Source organism: Pteropus alecto, unplaced genomic scaffold (genome assembly GCF_000325575.1).
Source record: "Pteropus alecto unplaced genomic scaffold, ASM32557v1 scaffold5, whole genome shotgun sequence".
Classification (NCBI taxonomy): Eukaryota; Metazoa; Chordata; class Mammalia; order Chiroptera; family Pteropodidae; genus Pteropus; species Pteropus alecto.
The window spans coordinates 30,626,302-30,637,884 of NW_006441953.1; positions in this window are offsets into that span (position 1 = coordinate 30,626,302).

Genomic DNA, 11,583 nt, shown 5'->3' on the forward strand with positions numbered 1-11,583 from the left:
TAAGGCCGATGAAACCGGTCATCACAAGCCCCCTCTGTTTCGAACCCGCCTGTGTGTTGGTCGCTTGGCCATCAGCCGGAGGGAAAGTTGGAACGGTGGCAGGCAGTGTATGGGAGGGGCGGGCCTGCAGACGCCCCAGCTGTGTCGGGCACGGAGGGTCCCCCATGAGCAGTCACTTAGGCAACCCCAACCAAACACTGGAGTCCCTGGGACCGGCTCCGTCCATGGCTGACATGCCTCCCACGACAACAGGCCCCCCACCTGCCCAGGCCCGGTGGCTCTGGCCAGGCGCTGTGGGCCCAGGGCTGACCGCTCTGTCCCCAGGGAGAACGGAAAAAGGACGGACAGCGAGAGCCCAGCCAGGACCGAGGTTGCAAAGGACTGGAAGTGTGTGGCCCGCGGGCTCGCCCGGCGGTTGGGAGACGGCTCGTCCAGCGGAGGCTCTCAAGTTGTTGACAGAGAAACTGTCTGCGGTCGTCCCCACCCCCAGGCCTGTGCTTGTCCCCTGCACTTGTCCTCAGGCCTGCGCTTGTCCTCCAGGAGGGCCTTCAGAATGTCCCCCATCTCCTCCGTGTCTCTCTCTTATTAAAGCCATGAGAGGTAGTTAAACACACCCCGAGAATGTCCAGACCTGCATGGAGCGGCCGAGACGCTGCGGATGCGGAAAGTGCCCATCGAAATGACCCCTTGGCTCAACAGGGCGGGTCTGAGAACGGTTTGCCCCGCCCCCCAGGAGGCCCAGGGAGCGCCCCAGGCTGTTCTCAGTGGGCCGCTTGCTGCGGAGCTGGCCCGAAGGGAGAGAATGCAGACGCAGGAGGAAATTCATCTCTTCCAGACCCTCGGCCAACCTGTCAGCTGTCCCCAAGCTCTGACCGCGGGAGAAAGCTCCGCTGGTGGATCTGGGAAGTGGCAGGGGAGGTGGGCAGAGGCCCAGCTCTGGCCAGCTCAGTGCAGTGTGGTCTTTGCGCGCCCTTGGAGGCCGGGCGGGGTCACCTCCGACTCGGCTCGCTCCAGCACATGTAGGTGGCTGAGAGCATGCGCTCTGCAGTGGGACAGCTCACGAGCCACTCCTAGCCTGTCGCTTCCTCTCTGAGCCTTGGGTCCTCAGCTCCACACGGTGTCATGGTTCTCAGCTCGGCTAAGCTGTGCTGCTGTCGCCAACTGCTCCCACCCCGGGGGACTGAGGCGAAGGCTTATTTCTTGCTCACATCCCACGGTCCTCGGGGGCCAGCAGAGGGCCCTGCAAGAACTCTTTCTCATTCTGCACCTGGGGTCGAGTTCCCCCAAAGCGAGCCTTGGCATAAAGCTCGGCTCGTGAGCAGGAAGTGCCGATAGGGGAACGGATGAGAGAGAGGAAGGGAGGAAGCTACAGGAGGCCACGCTGGATGGGGCAGGTGGCCACTGTGGACAGTGGGCTCAACCCCCTGGGGCCCTGGAGGTGGTGTCCAACCCCCCCCACGGCCAAGGACGAGGGAGCTGGGTTAGTCCTGCCCATCACTGGCCGGGGTGATGACGCTCTGCACTGTGCCTGCCGTGCCCAGAGACACAGGCCCCGCGCCCAGAAGCAGAGCGCCCGAGTGTTGGGGTGGCCCAGGACGGCCACCAAGCCCGTCTGCTCGGCCCCAGGCACACAGGGAGCTGTCCCCTCAGCTGCTGCCGCGATCTCGCAGAGGGGAGGGTGCGAGTCACGCGCGGGGCCGAGGCTTCCCCAGGGAAGGCCCGTGGGGCTGGCGGCACTCACATGTCACTGGCCGAAGCTGGGGACATGCCGCTGAGACACTGAGTCCTCCGCGGCAGGGACGACCTGGTGGTGCTGTTAGGTGCTTTGGGTGACTTCAGGCTGCCACCCCGCCCTCGCACTGTGACTGACAGGGGAGAGAGCCACAGAGAGGCCAGTGCCGTTCTCCCCCAGGCAGACACCAAGGGCACCGCGATGGTCCAGGTGTGCAGGCAGCATGGCAGCTGGGGAGGTGACAGGCAGCCAGGTGACCTAACTCCTGGCGCACGGAAGCAGGCAGTGCGGTGCCAGCTGGCCCTGGGCTCTGCCCATCGTGGGGCTGGGGGCCCCAGGCCAGCCACGGTCATCGCCTTCTAGATGGACACTGCCCTGAACCTTGCCGCGCCCCTTCCCCGCCTCCGCGGGGGCCGACGTGAACCCCCAGGGCCGCTTGGAAGACCACACCGTGGCCGCGGCAGGTCTGCCCTAGGCTTCGATTTATGGAATCCGACCCTCCCACGTAAACGAAATTGGGTTTACACGTATTTTTAAGTTGCAAAACTAAAGCACGTGTGTTGCAAAGAGTCGAGTCCCACGCCCGTGGATAAAACAGAACGTGAGAGGTTTCCGTCCAGATCCCAGGAGGGGTGGCGGCCGCCACCGTGTGCGTGAATGCGGAAACCTCTCAGACTGAGGAAGCCGGCTCCGCCACACGCGCCTGCGTGTGAGGGACTCACCGGCAAGTCACGTGCTGCGGGGACCCCGGTATGGCCAGGTCTGCGGTGGGGATGAGGCTGTCTCCACCTCACCGTGGCCATGCGGGGGGCAGAAGATCTTTGCCAGGCACAGCTGATGGCCAGCGAGGTTGGCGGGCTCCTGGACTGTGGCTAAAGACAGGGACGGATTTCGCTGAGCAGGCGTGATTTGCGGCTAGCATTTCGCGAAGGCCAAAAAAAAGCATGATTTCTGTCATGGTTCCAGGAGCGATTTCCATGGCAAACAAGCTGGGCGAGCCCTCCCTGTTTGGTTTGCTCAAGTCACTTAACTCCCATTGAATACATTTTGAGTCATGCTTTTCAGGTGTTTAAAAAAATTGCGGTAAATACACAGAACGTAAAATCGTCTTACCCACTGTTAAGGGACCAGCCCCGTGGCATCGAGTGCGTTCTCACCGTGGTGGGGCCATCCCCACTGTCATCTGCAGAACTTTTCATCCTCCCAGACCGGAACTCTGTCCCGTGTACCGACGGCTCCCCTCCCTCCCCCTGCCCCAGGCCCTGGCACCAGCATTCTGCTTCCTGTGTCTGTGAATTTGATTCTCGGGACCTCACATAAGTGCAACCGTGTGCCGTTTGCCATGCTCCACCGAGCGTAGTGTCCTCCAGGTTCCCGTGGGGTGTGGCAGGTGTCAGAGTGTCCTTCCTTTCCAAGCCGCTTCGCAGCCCACTGCACGACTGCACAGGCCACGTTTTATTCATCTGTCTGTCCATCCGTCCACAGACTCGGGCTGCTCCCACCTCCAGGCTGCTGGGGGCCGCGCTGCTGTGGACACGGATGTGCAAACATGGGTTCCAGTCCCTGCTTTCAGTTCTTCGGGGGGTTCGTCCACCCAGGCTGCTAAAGCAGCTTTCAGGCGCCAGGCCTGGTGTCAGCTGTTGGGGGTACGGCGAGCTTCCTGTTTTTGAGGTGCCACAGTCTGGAGGGGGAGACGGATGCCCTGGGTGTGGGGGTTGCCAGCAGCTCCTCTGAGCAGCACTCTTGGCCTTCTGCCAGGCTCCCACACCTGTTGCTGCCCCGCCTCGCTCACGGGCGCTGAGTCCAGCTGTATCTCCTCCATCTCAGCTCCCTTTCTAGGTGGGCGGATGCCGGCCTGGGCTGAGGCCACCTGGGCAGTGAGCCTGAAGCTGGTGCCAGTGCTCAGGCCTGAGTTGCCCAATCCACCGGACTCTGCTTAGAAAGTCCCCGCGAAGCTTGTGTCGGACGGTTTTGGCGGTGCTTGCAGGTGACAGAAACCAGCTCACGCTGGCTCCAGCTGGGGATCTACAACTCCAGTCGCTAGGAAGGCCAGGTGCTGGATGGTCTCTGGGCTCAGCCTGGCCTGGGCTGGGCCGTGGTTTCCGCTGCTCTCTCCACCCCTGGGTCTGCTCTCCCCGCGACCTTGGCTTTGTTTCTAGGCCTTCTGTACAGCCGGGGGAGCTGAGTGCCCCAAACTCAGGCCCGTGGGCCTTGGAACTCCGACTCAGAGCAGGAGTCTGCCCCGCCCCCCTGCCTGGGCCGTGCCGCCAATCTTTGGAGACGTTCTTGGGCCCAGTTTGGTCCCCAAGCCCAGGCTCCAGCCATCACGGGGCCAAGAAGACAGAGACTGGACCGGCGGGTCCAACCCCACGGGCAGCCCAGCAGGACCCAGGAGGAGGGCGAGAGTGGGGGGCCGCGGGACGGGAGGGAAGGCACGGTGTGCCTACAGGCCTGGGGGAGCTTGGACGGCCGAGCCTGGACGAGAATGGGACAGAAGTGGAAGCGGGGGCAGCAGGGGCCTCCAGGCTTCTGTGCGGTGTGGGCGAGCACCCTGAAAACGGACGGAAGGAGAAGTAGCTGCCTTTTCATGCACCTCGCTCAGGTTTGTCATCCGAAGGGATTTCTCCGTGAAAACCTTTCACGGTTTTTGTTCACTATTTTAAATTCGGTCCTTCAGCGTGCAGACACAGGCTTCTGCCAACTATTTCTTCCCAGCAGAAGGGCCCTTGGGGCTCCCTTTCTGTGCCCCCCCACAGCTGGTGGCCATGTTCCTGCTGGTAAACTCGTGTTCTGGGGCATAGGGAGTGAGGGGACCACCCGAGGCCTGGCAGCGGTTCGTGCGGTCGGTGCGTGGGCTCCAAACGGTGGCCTGGGACAGGCATAGCTCCCTGGTGGGGTTTAACCTGAGTGGGGTTAACCTGAGTGGGGTTAACCTGGGTGGGTTTAACCTGGGTGGGGTTTAACCTGAGTGGGGTTAACCTGGGTGGGTTTAACCTGGGTGGGTTTAACCTGGGTGGGGTTAACCTGGGTGGGGTTTAACCTGGGTGGGTTTAACCTGGGTGGGGTTAACCTGGGTGGGGTTAACCTGGGTGGGGTTTAACCTGGGTGGGTTTAACCTGGATGGGTTAACCTGGGTGGGGTTTAAGTTACAACCCCAGGACAGGAACACCTGGCAGCATAGGCCCACGCAGGATCTTGCAGGAGTCACGTCACCCTTCGCTTTCCTCCGCCCCATTTTCCAGCAGGGAGTCAGCACCCTGGCTGCCCCCCCCAGGGACTTTGCCAGGCTGGCTGCTGGCTGTCAGGGGCTTTCCTTGGCTTCTACCTAAGAAGCCAGAAGTTATCAGAGAATGGACACTCAGTGGCCTGGATTGGGGAGGTGGCAGCAGCGATGGGGGGAGTGGATGGACAGAGGATGATTTGGGAACCCCGTGTTGGGGTTGCAGTGGCTCAGCTGGGGGAGCCAGGGGGAACCAGTCGGAGCCTGGACATGGGAGTGCCATTTCCCGAGACCAATGGGGATGGGGCAGGAGACAGGCGAGGGGGTAAACAGACCCCCGATTTTGCCCAGCACCCACCAAGCCTGGATGCTTGTCAGAAGCCGAGAGCCGGCCACCTGTGCACCCCTCCATTTTATTTCGGGGGCCTTCAGACATTTCCTGTCATTTCTCCACTTCTTTTGGGGGCTCAGAACCTCAGCGTTCCTGCAAACCCGCCCCCAATCTTCTCCATTCCCAAAGATGTTTTAAGCTCCACTGAGGTGCCTGGCACCATCTCAGGTGCTGGGGAGGTGTCTGTGTGAAGCCCCGCCCTTGTGCTGCGTAGAGTCCCGTGGGAGAAGTGACAGCAGACGACTGCGCTGGACGTGGTCGCTAGAAGCAGCAGCGCTGTGGGCCTGAAGCCGCGGGGTGGGCGCTGGGTGGGTTACGGGGGTCTTAGAGTGGACCGAGGAGGGGAGGGGCTGAGCTCGGGGACGCCCTTCCAGTGGGGGACAGGCAGCAGGAAGCACAAGGGCGGGGGCCGGAGCCTGAGAGGAGGCCAGACCGCTCGGGGCTTCTGCCTTTTCTCCGAGTGAAACAGGGGCCACGGCACCTTAAAAACAACGTATCAGCTTTATTGAGTAGTAATTCTCATCCCACGCAACCTGCGCAGTTCGCGGGTGATGAACTGGATTTAAGGGTGTCCACAGGGTTTTGCAGCCGTCACCACGGTCAAGAATGTTTGCATCACGTCAAAGAGAAACCCGTCCCCTCCGGCTGTCGTCGCCTGTCCCTTCGTCCCCGTGCGCCCTGGGAAACCGCGGACCCGTCTGTCTCCAGAGAGCTCCCTGTTCTGGACGAGTCACAGGCGCGGGGGCCTGCGCCGTGTGGTCTCTGTGTCCAGCTTCTCCCGCTCAGCGCCTTCTCTCGGGCCGCCCACGTCGTCACGAGCGCCACTGCGTCATCCCTCTCCATGGCTGTGTGGATAGCCCACTGCCGTCCCGTGGTTCACCCGTCGTCGGGGGACACCTGGCTCGTTCCCGCCGTTTGCCGATTGTGGGCAGCGCCGCAGTGGACGCGGGCGTGCGGGCCGCAGTGTGGACACGTGTTTTCCGTCACGGGGACATGACCTCAGCAGCTCTCGTGACAGCGTGGCGTTGTCGCTTTGATGAAGGACAGACGGGGTGGGGGAGGGGCGGGCGGGTGACGGCAGTTGTAGATCAGTGAACATGGACTTCCCCTACTGTTAACCCAGACGCATCTTTAGAATAATTACTTTACAAATGAGTCCCCCACGTCCATGGTACAAAAGGCACAAAGGATGTGCCCTGAGAGGTCCTGTCCCCAGTCCCAGCTTCTTCCTGGGAGTGGCCACAGTCACAGTGTCAGGTCCTCATCTGACCCTGTGGTCACCAGCCCAGCATCTCTCGCCCTGGCTTGGGCACAGGGTAAAACACAGAACACCCAGCGAAATGCGAATTCCAGATAAACAGCGAACGCTTTTCGGCATAAGTATATCCCAAATGACATACGGGTCATCTTTACACTAGAGGTTACTCGTTATTTATTTATCTGAAGTTCAGGTTTAACTGGACGTCCTGTCTTTTTATTTGCTGCAATGGGCAACTCCGCCAAGGAGAGGGAGGCCCACCAGAGAGAGATTCGGCTTCGAGAATAAAACGAGTGAACGGCACGCAGGGGCCGGGCTGCGGCTGTGTTCTCGGTCACTTACCTTGGGTCATTTTACTCAGGCCTAGCAGTCTGGCCTACTTATCTTCCATTTGTTCATTTACTCAGCCCTGCCGTGTGCTGGCTGCAGTCGGGCAAGGATGGGCCCCCAAGCTGCCCTTCCCAGGCACTGAGAAGTTGCCGGAAGTGGCAGCACGCTCCCTGCCCACCCTCTGCTGGTCCCCTCTGAGCCATCAGCCCATGAGGCCCTGGGGGTCTGTGTGTCTGGGTCCCTGCCGCGTTGTGCCTGGAGCTGGGTGGAGGATGGCAAGCTTTCACTCACGACTCATTAGGTGAATGCCTGACGATGCGCACCCAGGCGGGCACTCACGCGAGACTCAGCATGGCACTGGGGTGCTCGCGGGGAAATGGGTTTCTGCTGGATTGCACCTCTCGGTTATTCCCCAGAACCCCAGCTCCGTTCCCCTGCCGTTTCATCAGCGAATGTTCTCTGCTGTGCCCAGGACTCCGGAATCTCCTCCAGGCAAATGTGTCATCATGGGGACCGGTCAGCTTTCTCCTCTCTGGGCCCTCCCCTCCGCCCTGCCCCTCCCAGGGTCCCCAGTCCTCGTGGCTCTGAGTTGGGGTCTTGGACCCTGAGGCAAGGCCTCCCCTCAAGTTTGCGGGGCGTGTGGGTCAGAAAAGAAGGCAGCGTGGGGAGGAAGAGCCAGAGAGACCTTTGTCTGGCTGAGTGCTGTGGTCACCGGGCCGTGTCCTCCGCTGGAACCTGGTGACACAGACGTCACCTCGAAGTGTCTGAGGGTGAGAGGGGGTGTTCGGGGGAAGTGAGAACCTGGCAGTAACGCGGCTGCGCGGGGTTTTACGGGTGTCTCCTGCTTCGGGGCCTCTGCTGCCCTTTCTGCAAACCGGTTCCGTCTGGCCCGTCTCCCTCCATCTGGTCCACGTCTCCTTCCAGAGCCGAGCCAGGAACCAGTCCCTCTGGAGATTAAGTTAAAACCGAGGTGTCCAGCCAGCAGGCAGCCTGGGGCTGAGGGAAGGGCTTTCGTTTGGGGTGGGGGTTGTTCTCTCAGAGAGTGGAGGAGCTGGCCAGGCTGCCTCGCCTTAGAGGCGGAAAGCCCTGCCCACACCCCGTCCCCTGCCCATACCCGCCCCTCAATCCCCGCCGGAGACAGCCACACATCTGCTCCTCCTTGGTCTGTCCGGCACCCGTCACTTTTGGGAACTCCCCCACCGGTCCACGTGACTCCAGTGGGGCTGTCAATCAAGGGGCCCTGACTTCCATGACAGGCAGATCAGAGCGCCCTGTACCCTTGCATGCCGTGATCAGGCCAAGCTGAGCTCAGGACGGAGGCAGGGCCCATGTCCCTGTCCTTAGATGTGGATGCTGAGGCTCAGAGATTAAGCGACCTGCCTTCAAGCGCACGCTGGACTAGGCCCCCAAGGCTGTGGTGCCTACAGGCAGGGCAGGAGGCTGAAGCCTGGGCCAGGAACGGGGAGGGGCGGGCGGTTCCGACGCTGGCCTGAGAAGGGCCCTGGGGCTGGGGGATGGGGGGGGCAGTGGGAGCCCCAAACACAGCCAGAACCTTCAGTAAGAGACAGAGGGAGCTGGCAGCCACCGGCCCTCGGAGGGACTCTTGGGGCAGCATGCAGAGTCCGGTGGTGTCATGGCCAGGACCACGGGCCTGCACAGGGGGAAGAGCTGTGGGGAAGGGGGTCCGCGGGAGAAGGGGCCTGCCCCGCCCCGTGTGAGAAGGAGAGGAAGCGCTGTTTGGTGTGGCCACGGCAGGGCCCCTGGGCCAGAGCCGGGACGTCCTGGCAGAGCGGGGTGGGCTGTAGCAGGCACGGGAGTGTGAAGGAGTGTGCCCGTGTGAGTGTGCGTGAGCCTCCCTCCCCCCACGGGCGTCCTGAGTGCCTATGGGTGTCTGTGAAGAATGAGGTTGGCATTACATCAGTGAGTGAAGTCCTGGCTGGAGCAGATTTGGGTGCCCAGAAGTGGGCCACCATCGGTGACGAAACCCAAAACGAGGACCTGACGGGGTGTAGCCCCAGGAATGAACCGCTGTCTCAACAATGCCCAGCTCAGAGGTGGCCATGCAGGTTCACGGGCCAGCAGATCCTCTCCCCTGGGCCACGGCCCGTGGAGGTCAATGGACAATGGAACATCTCCCGGGGTGGAACAGGGGTGGCCAGATCACTCGCCAGGAAAGATTACTGTCAGATTTGACGGCTGCCACGGCTGGTGTGGGATTCCTGCTCTGCCATGTCCAGGCTGGGGCTGTGACTGTGATTATCTCAGCCCACGTGCTCTGGAAACGTTCAGCATCTTGTAGTGAAGCTTGCCCACCAACCTCATGTTCTTCCCTGCCTTTGTTCCCTGTCTGTGGTTCCTCTGTCTGGAACATCTCCCAACCTTCTTCTCATACTTATCTTTTCAAGCTCAGTCCACATGCCACCTCCTCCCAGAAGCCTTCTCTGACTGCTCAGGGCTTCCTCTGAGCTCATGTGGGTATACCTCCAACCAAGCAGTTATTGTACCATGTTGTCATTATGTATCAGTCAGAGATTGCTGCAATAATGCTGTGTAACAGATCGCCCCCAAATTAGGTGGCTTATTACAGGAAGTACTGATTCACTCTTGGCTGCAGCAAGTCTGGCTAAGGCCATGAATCAGGAAGATTGGTTCCAAGTCTCCTGCACATGTTCTCATTCTGGAGGCCAGGCTCAAAGTGGATCGCCAGAGCGCAGGAGGCCATGCCTCATAACGCAGGTGCATTTAAGGCCTCTGCTCACGTCACACCCTCTAACAGGCCATTGCCCCAAGCCAGAGTCAGCAGGGCAGAGAAGTATCCTCCACACATGCTATTTACATGTTGTCTCTTCCACTGAACTGTGAGCTTCTCCAGGCCTGCGCCTGAGGGTCATGTGGTCCCAAGTGTCAATGAAGAGCGGGTGCCAAGAATCTTTGTAGAACTGAATCGACTCTTTCGGACCACCCGACTGCCTGTTACTGCCCTTGCCAGCAGCTGGGTCTGTTGGCATAGACCTCCTTCCATCAGGGCTGTCTTTAATTGCATAATGTTTCCTCTTCCCGCAGTTTTATTGATTGCTGTCAGTCTCTCTGAGCTAAGTACCTTTCCGACTGGAAGCAAATTCATTCTCCTGACGGAGAAATGAGTCACAGAGGTTGAAGTCCTTTGCCTTAGGACACATCTTGGCGCCATGCACCTAGCAGGTGCTTTTTCCTTGTTGGCTTCTTGAAAGGCAGAGTGGGATTTCAAGTGTCATCTAGTTTAAGCACCACCAGGGGGCGCGTGCAGCCCAGGATGCTTGCGTGTTTAGCAGGCACTGGGGAGCTTCTTTCTTTCCCTCTGTTGGTGGCACCCCTCCAGAGAAGAACCCTGCCCAGGCCTTTCTCCCTCTTCCTTCCTTTCCCCGCCCTGTGGGTCCTACTGGACGCCCTGTGCTCTCTTCCTGGTGCATCATTTCTCCTGAATGCTGAGAGACTTGGGGAACGAGGTTGCCAAAAATGCAGGCTTGAAACTGGAGATGTTTTTTCCAGAGGAAGGAAAATTTTTAAATCTTGGCCTAAGAGTTTTGTTCCAAAGAGGCAGTGCCTACCAGCTCTTCCTTTGAGACGAGTGGGGGAGATTTATTGGGGGCTTGAAGGGACTCCATTTCGACCTGCGGCTTTGCCCTCCTGGCTGTTTACATCTGTGCCTTAGTTCCTTTTCCCGCTCTTTCTGGGAAAGGCCTTTCCCCACTCTAAACCTCCTGGCTCCTAATAGCTCTTCAGTGCTCAGCAAAAATGCCTCCTCCTCCGTGAAGCCTCCTTGGTCACTTCAGCTTCTTCCCATACTCTGTGTTCACATGGTGAAGAACAAGAGAGTGAACTTGGACTTAAAATCAGACAGCCCTGGGTTCGAATTCAGGCCCTGACAGCTGTGGGAGCTTGAGCAAGTCCCCCAGCATCCCGGGGCCTCAGTTTCCTACCTACATAAGGGAGATGGTGAGGGCAGCACTTACCTGAGGAGTGACCGAGAGAATCGAACAATATCTACCCCCAGAGTGCCTGGCCCTCGTGGGTGGCAGAAATAATTGCTTCTTCACCTTTGTCCCTGGGTGTCTACAAAAGCCTCGTGAGGCTCATGCCCTGTGCAAGCTGCTCAGGCTGGAGGGGAGGCTTGCAGCAAGCTCAGCTGGAGTTTTCCTGGTGGGCTCCCCCCAGTGTAGCTGCCTGCGGAGCAGTGGAGCAGTGCAGTCGCTGGCTTCTGCCTCTGCCTCAGGGCCAGTCTTAAGATCTGCCCCGTGATCCACTGAAACCGGGACAAAGTTCGCCTTTTCTTGCTCATTGCTCCCGCAGCACTCAGAAACCCCTCAGCTTTCCATCTACTATGCAGACAAGGGCGGACATCTGGCAAAGGCTTTGTTTAGATTAATGTGGCATAAAAAGATGGGATGTCACTATTTGCCTCGGCAGCTGCAAGGTGAGCCAGCCTTAAATCTAGTGACCTGGTCACCGGGTTCTAAGAATTACAGAAATATTTCGCTGGTCAGTGGAGGCTTCTCCCTTCCTGGAGCGGATGATGACTTTGGCAGGGTTAGCCCTGGGGTGCCAGCTCTCTGCTGACTCATGCAGAGGCAGCAGGATTTAGGTTGAAAAAAGCCTGGGTTTGGTGTGTCTGC